The sequence below is a fragment of the Schistocerca americana genome, chromosome 11, assembly GCF_021461395.2.
Source record: "Schistocerca americana isolate TAMUIC-IGC-003095 chromosome 11, iqSchAmer2.1, whole genome shotgun sequence".
Lineage (NCBI taxonomy): Eukaryota > Metazoa > Arthropoda > Insecta > Orthoptera > Acrididae > Schistocerca > Schistocerca americana.
In genome coordinates, this window is record NC_060129.1 from 75,770,568 (window position 1) to 75,783,983 (window position 13,416).

Genomic DNA, 13,416 nt, shown 5'->3' on the forward strand with positions numbered 1-13,416 from the left:
ACTCTCGGAAGATTCTTTCAACCGGATTTCCACAAGGGTAAAATCTTGATATGTAAATGTGCTGGATTCCTTGTTCTTTCATAGTGTCTCTCCATACTTTGCTTGTGTAATAAGCAGCGTCGTCTGTCAAGACCATTATAGGTTTGCCGAGCTCAGTTACATAGTTGTTAAATTTGCGTAACATGGGTCGAACGTGGAGATTTTTCAAAGGATATAATTTCACATATTTTGAAAAGAGATCCTAGAAAGCCAATATATATTTGAACCGTCCACGTGTCATGGGACATGGCCCACAGACATCACATGACACCAACATTAAAGATTGTTGTGGGATGATAGGATGTAATTCTATCTTCCGACAATAGTTTATGGGTTTCGCCTTCTGACATATTTTGCACTTCTTAAGAATATTTGTAGCTATACGTCCCAAATTTGGATGATAGCAGTATTGTGCTATTTTGGCTGTACATTTAGCGGCACCAAAATGACCCCAATTCAAGTGAGTGTACCATGTACCATACTAGTGATTCTAAATATTTATTTGGAACACAAACTTTCCAAACATCTTCTTCATCCTTCCTCCGATACAGTATTCCGGATTTTAATTGATACTGTTCTTGAGAGTGACTTAGCGTTTTGCTTTCAACAGCATGCCTAATGGCTTTCCACAACTTATCATCATCTTGCAGTTGTGGAAGACTTTGACATAGCTGTGAAATCTGCCTCTCACAATATTGCCTTGATAAATTCATGATTTTAAAGTCAATAGTCCGTTCTTCACACTCGTCGTCATTCTTTCTTTTCGGTAGTCTTGAAAGAGCATCGGCTATGATGTTGTCTTTCCCTCTGATGTATTTGAGCGTAATATCATATTCTTGCAGTAGCAAGGCCCACCGGGTTAAACGTGAATGGAACATCCTTCCTGTTAAAATAAAAGATAAAGCTTTGTGGTCGCAGAATACAATGATCTTCTTTCCATATACAAAATAGCGAAACTTTCTAAGGGACCAGACCACGGCCAGTACTTCCAATTCAGTAGTACAATATGCACGTTCACAGCTAGAGTGTGTTCTGCTGGCAAACCCAATTATTTTGATGGTACTGATATCTTCTGGATTGTCCATCTGGAAAAGAGTGGCACCCAATCCTGTTTCAGAAGCATCCACAGCAATATAAAAATCTTGATCAAGTCTCGGATGATGTAACAGTGGAGCATTAGTCAAAGCATTGCGGATGTTATAAAAAGCTTACGTACATTTGGAATTCCACTCCCACATGACATTTTTTCTTAACAGCCGTAACAAACAGTCTTGGCTTCCTAACTGATTGGGTAAAAATCGTCAAAAAAATGAAACTAAGCCGATAAATGACTTTAATTCCGTTCTGTTCTTTGGATAAGCACATCTGTTAATCGCATCCATCTTTTTAGGATTTGGTTTTATCCCTTCAGGAGTGATTATATGTCCAAGAAATTTCAATTGGTTATGAGCAAACTTGGATTTGCTCAAATTTACAGTAACTCCGTATTCCAAAAATTTCGCAAAAACTCTTCTTAATAAGTCCAAATGTTCCTCCCAAGTTTCAGAAGCAATTAGCAAATCATCCACATATAAAGTAACTTCATTCAAAAGGTCTCTGCCCAGTACAGTATCTAATGCCGATATGAAAACACCACCGCTTATTTTCAACCCAAATGGCATGACAGTAAACTGGTAACTTCGGCCCAGAAAAACGAATGCAGTATATTTTCTAGATTCTTTCGATATTCTAGTTTGCCAATATGAACTACGCATATCCAAAGAAGTTAAGAAGCGGGCACCATAAAACTTTTGTACTAACTCTTCTAGGTTCTCCGGTCGCGTTTGTACAGGTATAATGATCTTATTGATCTCTCGCATCCAACACCAATCTGATGTCACCATTGGGTTTAATTACCGCCACAAGAGGGTTACAATATTCGGAATCTGAGGGCTCAATAATACCCCATTCTAACATTTTATTGATTTCCTTTCTGACTACTTCTTTCTTTGTCCACGGGATAGAATAGGAAGTACGACAAAAGGGTTTATGTGCATACGTCTTTATATGGTATTCAAAGTCTTTTATTATACCCGGACGTTTACTAAAAATCGACTGATATGCTTCCAACAAGTAGTACAGTTCGTCCCTTTGGATAGCAGATAAATATTCTGATTCTAACACCTTTTCCTGCAATGACATTTTATCAATCATTTCTTCAGAACATTCAATAAGGCATATATCATACACATTTTCATCATCAATACTGACATATTTTACCATTAGATTCATACACAACTGATTTGGAATTACTCGGCCCTTTCTCATGGTGGCTGTCAAAAACATTACCATTGGAATTAAATATACATTCACCTTTCTCAAAATTAATAATTGCACCGGTCTCACATAAAAAATCCAAACCCCCAGATACATGGTACTGTCATTTTAGGAACAGCCAGGAATGTACTTTCTATTTGAGCCCCCCGTATTGTAACGGCAACACGTACCTGTTTCACAACTTTTTGCATTTTTGCGCTGAACGCGCCAGACACGGTACATCCTGTGATAGGAAAAGTGGGCATTTTTACCCCTCGCCTTATCTGTTTTAAACAGTCCAGCGTCATGACACTAATAGTTGCTCCAGTATCTATTAATATTTCAACATCAACATTATTTATACTTGTTGGAATTATTGCCTGTAAAATTTGTCCACATTTATTAGAAACTTCAGGTTTTTCTTCAATTAATTCATTCCTTACATCCTGATCATTATTGTACCTTAATACTCTGTTCAAATTGATGCCTGCCTTCCTTCTCCTTTCCAGTCATACTAGGAAGGCATTTGGTGACTGGTATTAGTTTAATCTATCTCGTTGAGTCATCGGTGGGGGTTCATGAACTTCCACAATCCGTACAGTATGATCCGAGTTATGGTATTCACCCCGTCGCACATTGGAGGCTCCTTCGCCCATTGGTATAACTCCTTGTGCTGGATGAGGACTCGAGGCATTTGTTCCATCCTGCCGATGAACATTATGCTTCGAATTATCTTCCCAAGGTCGAATACAATTGGATTCATCACTTGGGTATCTGTTACTCTTATTAATATCACTACTATGCACATTCACGTCACCATATCGAGGTTTACCTCTAGCACAGTAAGTATCTCTTCTATATTTATTATAATCATTGTTTTTATTGCAACCATAGGATGAAGATTGTCCACGCTCCTGTGATGCAGGTTTGACCTGGTTTTCGGTATTATTATTATCATATGTTAAATTATTATAATAATTATTCGTATTACTAAGAGTGTGAGTCGACATTTGATTACTACTCATTTGTCTCGCGTCTTCCATAATCGTATCTATAGAGTCAATCACCGACAAGAACTGTTCTACATCGTGCTCAGGAACATTTATTAACTTCTCACGTATATTTATCGGCAACCTTCCCTTCAAAATTCTGATCACTTCCTTGTGAGAAATTGGATCACTCCAATAACGTGTCTTATTTATGTACTTTTCAAAATACTGCCTTAAAGTACTCCTTTTACTGTTAAAATACTCAGGTTGGTAAACCTCTTTTCTTAATTTCTCTTGTTTACTCGACGACCAGTATTTAGCCAAAAAAAGTTGTTCAAACTCAGCGCAAGTATGGCAACTTTCACTTACATCGGCGGCCCGTAATGCGGCTTCTCCGGTAATTTTGGATACTATAAATTGAAGTCGGTCGTGTTCTGACCAGCTACGTGGAAGTATTCTTTTGAAATTATTGATAAAGATTTTCGGATGCAGGTTGTTCTTTTCAGTGGAGAATGTTGGGAATTGTCTACTTTTAAAAATGCTGTTCTCTACCTTTAAAGAAGACAAATATCCTCGCTGACCAAAAGAATCATCATCTTTACCAACCGAATCATCAACTTCCCAATGCAAATTTTCGCCACAATTGTACTTCGTATTATCACATGTTCGGTTGTTTTTCAACCTATTCTCCGAACGTTCGTCCTCTGTCAACAAATTTTGTGATGACTTTCGTTCTAACTCCGCCAATTTATGATTGGTTTCCTTTTGCCATTTAGGTAACTTATCAACTATTTTCTCTTTTATTTTCTGAATTTCGCTAGTGAAGAGCTTAATTAATTCATCATTTCTACTTAGGTGCTCATTGATATTTTCATTTGGCTAGGATCCAATAGTAGTCTTAACCTTGTCTATAATTTCATTTCCTTTTATTTCTATCCATTCAGATAGATCTTCGTTAAGTCTTTTAGTTTGATCTACTAAATACTTGTCAATCCCCTTACGAGCATCGGACTCAAACTCGACTATTTGTTTCGAAAGCTCTTCTATCTGTGCGCTAGCATTTAAACAGCTGCTTTTACGCTTAACCATCCTATTGGACAGGCCATCATAACTCTTCGAAACTACCTCATATTTCTTTTCTACGTCATGAAGTTTTCCCATTAAATTATTATATTGCCTTTCTAAGGTGTTAGAAAACTCTACATCTAGTTCTCCAAATTTCGCATTTAATTGAGTCTCCCAGTCCGCCTTTAATTCTTTCTTAGTATTTTCCAGTTTATAATCAAAGGTGTTCAGTTTGCTTTCCAAAGAATCCATTTTAACTTCTAATGAACCAAATTTGGCCTCAAATTTTTCATTTAACTTTCGATTGTCCTGTTTTAATTGCTTATTATCTTTTTCTAGTGAACCAAGTCTTCCATTCATTACACCCATTTGAGTATTTATTTATACCAGCATGTTGTTGTTGTTGTTGTTGTTGTTGTGGTCTTCAGTCCTGAGACTGGTTTGATGCAGCTCTCCATGCTACTCTATCCTGTGCAAGCTTTTTCATCTCCCCGTACCTACTGCAACCTACATCCTTCTGAATCTGCTTAGTGTATTCATCTCTTGGTCTCCCTCTACGATTTTTACCCTCCACGCTGCCCTCCAATACTAAATTGGTGATCCCTTCATGCCTCAGAACATGTCCTACCAACCGATCCCTTCTTCTGGTCAAGTTGTGCCACAAACTTCTCTTCTCCCCAATCCTATTCAATACTTCCTCATTAGTTATGTGATCTACCCATCTAATCTTCAGCATTCTTCTGTAGCACCACATTTCGAAAGCTTCTATTCTCTTCTTGTCCAAACTATTTATCGTCCATGTTTCACTTCCATACATGGCTACACTCCATACGAATACTTTCAGAAATGACTTCCTGACACTTAAATCTATACTCGATGTTAACAAATTTCTCTTCTTCAGAAACGCTTTCCTTGCCATTGCCAGCCTACATTTTATATCCTCTCTACTTCGACCATCATCAGTTATTTTGCTCCCCAAATAGCGAAACTCCTTTAATACTTTAAGTGCCTCATTTCCTAATCTAATTCCCTCAGCATCACCCGACTTAATTAGGCTACATTCCATTATCCTTGTTTTGCTTTTGTTGATGTTCATCTTATATCCTCCTTTCAAGACACTGTCCATTCCATTCAACTGCTCTTCCAAGTCCTTTGCTGTCTCTGACAGAATTACAATGTCATCGGCAAATCTCAAGGTTTTTATTTCTTCTCCATGAATTTTAATACCTACTCCAAATTTTTCTTTTGTTTCCTTTACTGCTTGCTCAATATACAGATTGAATAACATCGGGGAGAGGCTACAACCCTGTCTTACTCCCTTCCCAACCACTGCTTCCCTTTCATGTCCCTCGACTCTTATAACTGCCATCTGGTTTCTGTACAAATTGTAAATAGCCTTTCGCTCCCTGTATTTTACCCCTGCCACCTTTAGAATTTGAAAGAGAGTATTCCAGTCAACATTGTCAAAAGCTTTCTCTAAGTCTACAAATGCTAGAAACGTAGGTTTGCCTTTCCTTAATCTTTCTTCTAAGATAAGTCGTAAGGTCAGTATTGCCTCACGTGTTCCAGTGTTTCTACGGAATCCAAACTGATCTTCCCCGAGGTTGGCTTCTACTAGTTTTTCCATTCGTCTGTAAAGAATTCGTGTTAGTATTTTGCAGCTGTGACTTATTAAGCTGATAGTTCGGTAATTTTCACATCTGTCAACACCTGCTTTCTTTGGGATTGGAATTATTATATTCTTCTTGAAGTCTGAGGGTATTTCGCCTGTTTCATACATCTTGCTCACCAGATGGTAGAGTTTTGTCAGGACTGGCTCTCCCATGGCCGTCAGTAGTTCCAATGGAATATAGTCTACTCCGGGAGCCTTGTTTCGACTCAGGTCTTTCAGTGCTCTGTCATACTCTTCACGCAGTATCATATCTCCCATTTCATCTTCATCTACATCCTCTTCCATTTCCATAATATTGTCCTCAAGTACATCGCCCTTGTATAAACCCTCTATATACTCCTTCCACCTTTCTGCTTTCCCTTCTTTGCTTAGAACTGGGTTTCCATCTGAGCTCTTGATATTCATACAAGTCGTTCTCTTATCTCCAAAGGCCTCTTTAATTTTCCTGTAGGCGGTATCTATCTTACCCCTAGTGAGATAGGCCTCTACATCCTTACATTTGTCCTCTAGCCATCCCTGCTTAGCCATTTTGCACTTCCTGTCGATCTCATTTTTGAGACGTTTGTATTCCTTTTTGCCTGTTTCATTTACTGCATTTTTATATTTTCTCCTTTCATCAATTAAATTCAATATTTCTTCTGTTACCCAAGGATTTCTACTAGCCCTAGTCTTTTTACCTACTTGATCCTCTGCTGCCTTCACTACTTCATCCCTCAAAGCTACCCATTCTTCTTCTACTGTATTTATTTCCCCCATTCCTGTCAATTGCTCCCTTATGCTCTCCCTGAATCTCTGTACAACCTCTGGTTCTTTTAGTTTATCCAGGTCCCATCTCCTTAAATTCCCACCTTTTTGCAGTTTCTTCAGTTTTAATCTACAGGTCATAACCAATAGATTGTGGTCAGAGTCCACATCTGCCCCTGGAAATGTCTTACAATTTAAAACCTGGTTCCTAAATCTCTGTCTTACCATTATATAATCTATCTGATACCTTTTAGTATCTCCAGGGTTCTTCCATGTATACAACCTTCTTTCATGATTCTTAAACCAAGTGTTAGTTACGATTATGTTGTGCTCTGTGCAAAATTCGACCAAGCGGCTTCCTCTTTCATTTCTTTCCCCCAATCCATATTCACCTACTACATTTCCTTCTCTCCCTTTTCCTACACTCGAATTCCAGTCACCCAAGATTATTAAATTTTCGTCTCCCTTCACAATCTGAATAATTTCTTTTATTTCATCATACATTTCTTCAATTTCTTCGTCATCTGCAGAGCTAGTTGGCATATAAACTTGTACTATTGTAGTAGGCGTGGGCTTCGTATCTATCTTGGCCACAATAATGCGTTCACTATGGTGTTTGTAGTAGCTTACCCGCATTCCTATTTTCCTATTCATTATTAAACCTACTCCTGCATTACCCCTATATGATTTTGTGTTTATAACCCTGTAGTCACCTGACCAGAAGTCTTGTTCCTCCTGCCACCGAACTTCACTAATTCCCACTATATCTAACTTCAACCTATCCATTTCCCTTTTCAAATTTTCTAAGCTACCTGCCCGATTAAGGGATCTGACATTCCACGCTCCGATCCGTAGAACGCCAGTTTTCTTTCTCCTGATAACGACATCCTCTTGAGTAGTCCCCACCCGGAGATCCGAATGGGGGACTATTTTACCTCCGGAATATTTTACCCAAGAGGACGCCATCATCATGTAATCATACAGTAAAGCTGCATGCCCTCGGGAAAAATTACGGCTGGTTATTGTTACAAGGCCAGATCAGTCAATCATCCAGACTGTTGCCCTTGCAACTGCTGAAAAGGCTGCTGCCCCTCTTCAGGAACCACACGTTTGTCTGGCCTCTCAACAGATACCCCTCCGTTGTGGTTGCACCTACGGTATGGCTATCTGTATCGCTGAGGCACGCAAGCCTCCCCACCAACGGCAAGGTCCATGGTTCATGGGGGGTATACCAGCATATCAAACATTTTTTGATTAATATTTCCATTTTCAGGATCAACTTGATCTACTTCCGAAACCTCAAGATCTTTATGTTCTCCCACGCTGCTTACCTTACTTATCATTGTATTTGAATCTCCTAACGGCTCTAAATCAATAACTGTATTATTATCTGTACATATCTCCTGTCCCTCATTGAGCTCATGGGATGCATCATCCCTATCCTCTTCACTTTCCTCTCTCTCTCTCTACTCATTACTCTACTCAACTGCACATTATCATGAATTCTTTTCGTTCGTTTTGACATGATTATTCACTATCAAGACATACACTTATTTTCACTATGTATTTATATATATTTATCTACCGAAATCACAAGTCTTAACTTCCTTTTTTTTATATAATTATACAGTTACTTTAATCATACCTGGTAGTATCGCTCACTTTTAGCGATTATTAAAGAATACCTCTTTCATTGGACAGACTCACTGGCTGCTACAATATTTTCCAACTCTAGGGTTCGTGAATCCAGATGACACTCGACTCGATGCAGCAATCCTCCTCGATCGAGCCGCACGTTGTGGCGCCACTTCTACCGTATCTTCCTTCGCCGTCGGCATTGTCGTTGTTACCGTGAGACACCGTTATACCAAGAAGAAAGGCGCGTCGATCTTAGAGCATGAGATATGATGACCTTAAGCCATTGACAACACACAACGGTCACGGTAGCACCTGAGTCCAGAATAGCTGCAGTAGTTAAGATCTACGAACTATCCCCTGTTGACCAGGTCCCCAAAACTTAACTCGCAACGAGATCCCTTCAAAGCAAATTGTCATAACGATCGTCTATAAAGGCTTCGTACAACGAGAAGAAATGTTACGGTTTATGGAATAATAACAGATACGACCAAACTGTCTTGTCTCTTCTGCTTTATTTAACATAACTTTGTTCACAGTTTCATTTAGCATTCACCACTCATTCCCCGAAACCCTTTGATGAACAGTTTTGGTTGCTTAACACCAACAGTCAATGATATTGATACAGCTTTTCTCCTTTTTATAAATTGAAGCCCACTCTCCGTGGTATAATAAAAAAAAACCGGTCTCAATACCGCATCCCTCGTGAGATGCGAATAGACTTATCCCGGAATTGACCGCCCTGTAGGTGTACTCAATTTAATGACCACACTTCACTGTCCGCTATTTCGCGTAGCTGAATGTCCATTTGTTAGTCTGCTTATACACTGTAGCTATTTAAAATTCGCCCCTATATTTTTCACAACGCACAATTAGCACTTCGTTACTTTTTTTTTTTTTTTTTTTTTTTTTTTTCCTCTAAGAGTAAACGGAAAAAAAGACGCCGTATCATCGGCTTAGTCGATATAAAGCAAAACACCTTAATATGCCCAATTTCACCTCTTCTTATAGGATTGGCTACCTTACTCATTAATTTACTACATATTATTTCCAAACACACTAAACAGGTATCGCCGTTATATTTTAATTGTATTCAAATGCATGTTACTACTATTATGACCAACCAAATCGCGCGGCGTGCATTTTTAATGATAACTTTGCGCTATTCAATTTCCGTTACAGCTATCTTGACTCGTAATGTTACACACAGATTAAATAGGTAAGGGTGCAGTGAACCCATTTTATTGTCTCCAGAGGTTAACTGGCCAACAGGTGTTGTAACTGCTCCTAAATGTCCCAGGTACGGGCAGTGGAACAGAGTTGACGCCTCGGCTGGTCCCACACGTGCTGTATTGGGGACAGATCTGGGCTTCTTAGTGGCCACGGGAGGACATTATCACTGTGTAGACAGTTCATAGAGCCACGCACCGTTTGTCGAGGAGCACTGTCACGAAAAATGGTACCGCAGTACTACGGCACGAGAGGTAACGCACGAGGACATGGGTCGCCTGACATGCAGGGCCCCTGCAAGCATGCAGAAGTGCCACAACTTCACGTGGCATGGACTTAACTAATGTCTCAAGTAGTGCTGGAGTGAATTGACATCATGAATCCTGTGGGCTGTCCATAAATCTGTAAGAGTTTGAGGGGGTGGAGATCTCTTCTGAGCAGCACATGTAAGTCACCCCAGATGTGCTCAATAACATTCCTGTCTGGGGAGTTTGGTGGCCAGCAGAAGTGTTTTAAACTTTGAAGAGTGTTCCTGGACACACTCCGTAGGAATTCTAGACGTGTGGGGTGTTGCATTGTCGTGCTGGATCGCCCAAGTCGTCAGAATGCACAATGGACACAAGTGCATGCAAGTGATCAGACGGGATGCTTACGTATCTGTCACCTGTCAGTCGTATGTAGACGTATCAGGAGTCCCATATCGCTCCAACTGCACACACCTCGCACCATTATGGATCCTCCACCAGCTTGAAGAGTCCCCAGCTGACATGCAGGGTCCATGGATTCATCAGGTTGTCTCCGTACCTGTACATGTCCGTCTGCTCAATACAATTTGAAATGAGACTTGTCTGATCAGGCCACGTTGGTGTGAACTGGTCCAGGCAAGGCGTAAAGCCTTGTCATGTATTCATCACAGTACACGAGTGGGCCTTCTGCTCCGGAAGCCCGTATCGACGATGTTTCATTGAATGGTTCACACGCTGGCACGTGTTGATGGCCCAGCATTGAAATCTGCAGCAGTTTACAGAGAGGTTGCACTTCTGTCACATTGGACAATTCTCTTCAGTCATCGTCAGTCCCATTCTTGCAGGATCTTTTTCCAGCCGCAGCGATGTCTGAGATTCCACGCTTTACCGGATTCCTGATTTTCACAGTAATGTGCCATCGATTGTGCGGTGACTATAACACCACGTTGAATCTCACTTAAATCATGATAGCCTGCCATTGTAGCAGCAGTGGCCGATCTAACAACTGCGGCAGACACTTGTCGTCTTATGTAGGCGTTGATGACTGCAGCGCTGTATTCTGTCTAGCATATCTATACCAGTTTCTTTGGTGCTTCAGTGTAATTCTTTTTTTCCCCACCATCAAATAATACCAGTTAATCTTGTGACTCTGCTGATCATAACTGACTGTTACACAGTGCTGCTCTTTCAGTGACTTGGGCTTTCTCAGCTTTGTACTTGTTAACCTTAAAATGTCAGTTTTACACAAATGCAGAATTTTGCTGATAAATGTCATCAGTGGGTATTTGAACTGACACAAATCCAACTTTATTCCCAGACACCATTATAAAATGTATGATGTCTCGTATATCTTCAGAGGTTTATCCAGATACTTCTGATAAGAGACTGCCCAATTATGCGTCAGAGATTGATAGTCTCTTCCTGTTACCATTTTGGGTTAACGGGATCTTCGACTGGCATATTCCTCGAAGCTGTGGTCAGCAGTGACGTGTCTCCACTGCGCTGTTGCCTGCTGCACCCCGACACTGCCCACAGCCATGTGATTACCTCAAACGGAAGCTACGCAGATACGAGCTCAAGCAAATGTTGTGAACAATATATCAATAAATCATGAGTTTGCCAATCATCATCTTACATAACATTAATCACTACAAAAGCAACACTATAACTCAATATGTCTACGTGTTCATACAAGACGTCAAAGCAAGGGAAACATTCCACGTGAGAAAAATATATCTAAAAACAAAGATGATGTAACTTACCAAATGAAAGCGTTGGTATGTTGACACACACACACACACACACACACACACACACACACACACACACAATTCAAGCTTTCGCAACCCATGGTTGCTTCATCAGCATGAAGCAATCGTGGGTTGCAAAAGCTTGAATTTTGTGTGTGTGTTTGAGTTTGTTTGTTCGTATGTCTATCAACATACCAACGCTTTTGTTTGGTAAGTTACAATATATTTTTAACATGAGCAAATTTCAAGGTTTCTTTAGTCTCAATTTCTGCGCACTTTTGCTCCCCTCCCCAACCTCATTTTAGATGTTTAGGCTGTGGCATTGTAAGAGGGGATTATGTCAAAAAAATCTAATTTTTTCGTCAAACAAAAAAAAACCAAAAAAAAACAAAAAAAGTCTGCCTTGTCAGTGAGTAACTTTTTCTGTGCCCTTGTAAATGTACATTGCACACTTCATTTCCTAAACTTTTATTAGTAAGTGTTGTATAATTATGTTCCACTGCTGTTAAATATTTTCTAATTAGTGTGAAATAATTCCACAGGTATCAGAGGAGTGGGACGAGTATCGGCAGCCTGTATTTGGAGTTTCTTCTCGGACAATCTACAGTTGCTGTCATTATTTAAGATGCGTGTGCAGTTATGTGTAACAGATAAATACTTAAATCCGTTGGCCACAGGTGACTAGAACAGTTTCAGTGATCGCTACAAACAAGACGGCAAGCCTCCTCGAGTGGGAGAGTAAATAAGAAGTATGTACATGGTGTCAATCGGCAGCAGTTAATTGAGGGAGATATCTTCTATTGTATTCACCGTGACAACCATTAATTTGTTGTTTTGCATTCTTAGATGTAGTAATTGGTCGCCGAGGAGATTCTAATATACTAAAATCAACTAAATTACAGAAAAAATTACTAAGAAAGTTTTAATTTTCCAGTAACTGATGCCTTTTCTGCCCCATTCATCATTCTGGAATTGAATTCCATCGTATATTTGTGGTTAAAAGGCTTTGTGTCGGAGTAAAATATTTTTAAAAAAGCTTTGCTGATAAAGTTAACTGTATAATCCATTACTTCCACAGCTGTGTGTGGAATTTGCATGTGGATTGAAGCGATGTGTGTATTTTCCATTTTGTGATTGATGTCATTGTAAATGCTATTGATACTATTTGCAATATTGCAATGACATATTGGTGTCTACAATAGAAAGCATTCCTGAAAACACAACAAAGTTGATAAAATTAAGAGATGACATGCTGCTGATCATTTTTGTTTCACTTAAGGATCTGTGCTGTGGCAAGATTGTTACATTAACACCTGCGAATGAAGACTGGTTTTCGTAGTCCAAAAATCTACATTCTGAGTTTTTGTTCATACATGTTTCCAAACTTCATTATATGTACATTGTTTATAAATAGAAATAAAATATTTACTAGCAGTACTTACTAAATTTGGTGTTCTTCTTTGACACGTTACGGCTGAATTATGGCTGTTACAGATTGCAACAAGATTTTTTTTCATTTGGTCAAGTAGGAAAGCTTTCTGAGATGTGAACTATTCGAGGTATACATTAGGAAAACACTAGCATATTGTATAATCTTAATCTGTGTGCTGTGTTAAAATAACTGCCACTACACTAATCAGCCAGAACGTTGTGACAACCTGTCTACGAGGGTCACTCCAAAAGAAATGCACACTATTTTTTTAAAAATACAGTTTTCATTCTACATGTGTGAAAGTTTTACAGTGTGTAGG

At 39.4% G+C, this 13,416-nt stretch overlaps 1 protein-coding gene across 5 annotated transcripts in view; it reads left to right on the forward strand.

The window, feature by feature from the left end:
* LOC124553819 (ubiquitin-conjugating enzyme E2 J2) overlaps positions 1–13,111 on the forward strand; it is a 69,878-nt gene extending 56,767 nt beyond the window's left edge. For all 5 annotated transcript variants that reach the window (XM_047127804.1, XM_047127802.1, XM_047127803.1 and 2 more), the window contains exon 7: positions 12,208–13,111. The gene's annotated coding sequence lies outside the window, so the exon portion shown is untranslated. The remainder of the gene's footprint in view (positions 1–12,207) is intronic.
* Positions 13,112–13,416: the final 305 nt, after the last annotated feature.